This window comes from Myotis brandtii, unplaced genomic scaffold (genome assembly GCF_000412655.1).
Source record: "Myotis brandtii unplaced genomic scaffold, ASM41265v1 scaffold325, whole genome shotgun sequence".
Classification (NCBI taxonomy): domain Eukaryota; kingdom Metazoa; phylum Chordata; class Mammalia; order Chiroptera; family Vespertilionidae; genus Myotis; species Myotis brandtii.
In genome coordinates, this window is record NW_005362486.1 from 2,166,369 (window position 1) to 2,169,554 (window position 3,186).

The 3,186-nt window shown below is 46.8% G+C and overlaps 1 protein-coding gene across 1 annotated transcript in view; it reads left to right on the plus strand.

The window, feature by feature from the left end:
* Positions 1 to 3,186, plus strand: part of FEZ1 (fasciculation and elongation protein zeta 1 (zygin I)) — an 81,952-nt gene that overhangs the window by 14,961 nt on the left and 63,805 nt on the right. The gene's annotated exons all lie outside the window — the stretch shown is intronic.

Genomic DNA, 3,186 nt, shown 5'->3' on the forward strand with positions numbered 1-3,186 from the left:
AAGTGCACGGGCCGCCCAGGGCAGAGACCGGATCGGGGCGACATAGGGCGACGGAGCCTGGGAAATCCAGTCGGCCCACAGGCCGGTGCACGTCCCGCGCCGAATCTGGGACGCCCAGCCTTTCCGGAGCGCTTCCCAGATTCGGTTCTTCCGGATCCGTCATCCTGCTCTTCGCCCTCCCCCATTTAAGCGTGCAGAGTTGCATGTCCATATGAAGTCTTAGGAAGGCTGACAACAGGAGAACAATAATACAGAAGTCACCTTGGTTTATTTGGTTGGAAATTTTCTGTAACCAAAGGTACCAAGCAATGATGGGTTTAAGTCAAGCTCCAAATGATTAATAGCACAAGCGGCCATGCCATTCGGCTGCATTAGGGGTATACTCTGCAGGCAGTGATAGTTAAGATAAAAACATAAAAGTAAAAAGAAATAAGACTTCATCTCCATCCCCACCAGTCCACTTCTACCCTAGGGACAGGCATTTTCTTGGCATCAAACCATCAAGCCCTACCTATAACCTTTTTCTCCCTATTCCCAATCTCTTCTATATATCTCACTCCTGTTAAAACATTCAAACTTGTAAAGAATTTTTGTGAGTTTAGTTGAGCCAAACTGTCAACAGTTGCTGGGAAGCAGAATCTCAGCGAATTGAGATAATGCTCCAGAGCAGCGGTCGCCAACCTTTCGGACCTCACAGACCACCAGTGGTTCACGGAATACCGGTTGGCTACCTGGAGGGGGTGCAGAGGATGGGCCAAGACCCGCCCCTGTGCCCACCGCAGCCTCGGGGCCCACAGTTCCTTTCAAGGTGCACGAATTCGTGCACTGGGCCCCTAGTAACATATAACCATTTCAATAACTTCTAGAACTTTTGCTTCCTGGGCAAAAATAGGAAAGACCTTTTCCCTTTTAATAGACTTGAAAAGGACTAACCAAAATGAGGTTTATTCTCTAACTTCATTTGCCCTTGGGTGTGGTCAGCAAATGACACTAGTTGGATTTCTGCTATCTGTTTCCCTGAGTAGGTTGATATAAGCTATTTATCCTCTGGTTAGGGAGGCAAAATGCAAATCATTTATTCTTAAGTCTCTATGGTTTAGGGAAGATAGGATTTACTAGATGGCTCCAAATTACTGTGTAATGTGAAAGTATTATTGTATTTTATTTCTCCTTACAAAAATGGGAGTGGCCCCCCACTGCTATTTCTGTAGCCTGCTGGGGGGCACTTCTACTAGGAAAAGAACTTGGGGGGGGGGGGTCAGAAGGTTTTATTTCCTGTATTTTTCTTTCTGAGTAGATTGTAACAACAAGAAATCTTGCATATAAGAAGAGTTCTTAAAAAACAGAAACAAACAAGCAAAAACCCCTATAGTAAATAAATGAGTACTTTCAAAAGGATGGACTGGGACATTAGCCTTAGAATCTTATCTCACACTAACCCAGCACAGGAAATGGGTTCTGAGTAGCACAAAGCCCAAACATCAGAGACAGAGGATTCCCTATGTTAATAAAACAGTGAAGAGCAAACTAAGTCCTCCAAAGATAAGAAAGCAAGCAAAGAACATCAGTAACCAAGTTACATCACAGACAGACAAGAACGTTCACTAGCTAAGAGTTTCTAGCGGTTGATGCCTTCAGAGGGAGAACAGGAAGGGTCACTAAGATTAAGAATTCTCGGCAGCTGCTGGGAAATAACCGAAATCCCTGACACAGGTTCAGCCAACCAAAAGTAGCTGGGGCCCCTAGCAAAGTGGGATACGCCCCATCTTTAAACAAAATTAAACCAAACAATAAAAAGACACAAAACAATCAACAGAGAGGCTATCTATAATAATAAAAGGGTAATATGCTAATTAGACCGGACATCCTTCCAGACGACCTTCCAGACAAAGCGGGGGCTGCGAGGGAAGCCTGGGTCCCGGGTGCCAGAGGGAAGTTGGTGCTGGCAAGCGGAGGAAGGAAGGCCTACTCTTGCATGGATTTCATGCATCGGGCCTCTAGTGTACAATATTTATGGGCACGTACAACCCACAGACAAGAGCTTCACACCATGCTCCTTGTCTGTCCAGCCACAGAAATCTCAGAATGCCTTGTGTTTAAAACCAACCGAAGCAGAGCAGTGTCTCTCGTCCCAGAGTGGATCAGACTAAAGACTTGGAGACCAAGCAAAGACCACTGGAGGTCCCTTGCCACCCGGAGCTGATCAGGCTCACCCAGAGGACAGGCAGTAAAATGCCTCCCATGCCACACACACTGCTGCCATACACAGAACATACTTCCTTACAAGGAAGCGCAGACAGGAGGCAGCAAGTACTTCTCGTGCCATACAAACACCCTTGATTCCTCCTACAAAAACGCTTCAATCAACTTAGGTCTCAGGTGACACGTGGAAAATTGCTGAGGCTACAGCTGGAACTCAAAACAAGAAAATTCCTGGCAGCGCTGCAAATAAAGAGTCCAGGCCTCAGCCCCAGGAACCCCAAGTCCAGGCAGCAAGCGGGATCCTCGGTACTCACCCCAGAGGAGTCTCTTGCTTACGTCCTTTCGTTGTGCCAGAATATGTAACTGGACAATCAGTGGGTCCGTGCTGCCTGTCACTACTCGAGTTAAGCAGAGACGGTTGAATCACATATGAGCCTTTACTCCAATACTGCTGGCAGTATGGGAGACCAGCACATCATCCACAAAAATCTGCTCTGCATCATCCCCTAAACCAGCTGCTTACATAGGGTAAGACAAGGATTATATGGATAAGTAGGGATTACAGGCATGGGGAAGTAGGCAATGCAGGCTATGGTGGGACTCCATTGTTCAGGCAACAAGGTTGTTAATCTTTCCATGATAATAGGCAATTCTTTTTAAAAAATATATATTTTATTGATTTTTTACAGAGAGGAAGGGAGAGGGATAGAGTCAGAAACACCGATGAGAGAGAAACATCGATCAGCTGCCTCCTGCACACCTCCCACTGGGGATGCGCCCACAACCAAGGTACATGCCCTTGACCGGAATTGAACCCGGGACCCTTGAGTCCACAGGCCGATGCTCCATCCACTAAGCCAAACCGGTCAGGGCAATAGGCAATTCTTGAATGAGAATGGACCACACTCCAAGGTTGACTCCCAGGTACTGAGGGCAGACAACTCCCAGCCGGGTCAAAATTCTTTTCCTTTCTTTCTTCCTCCC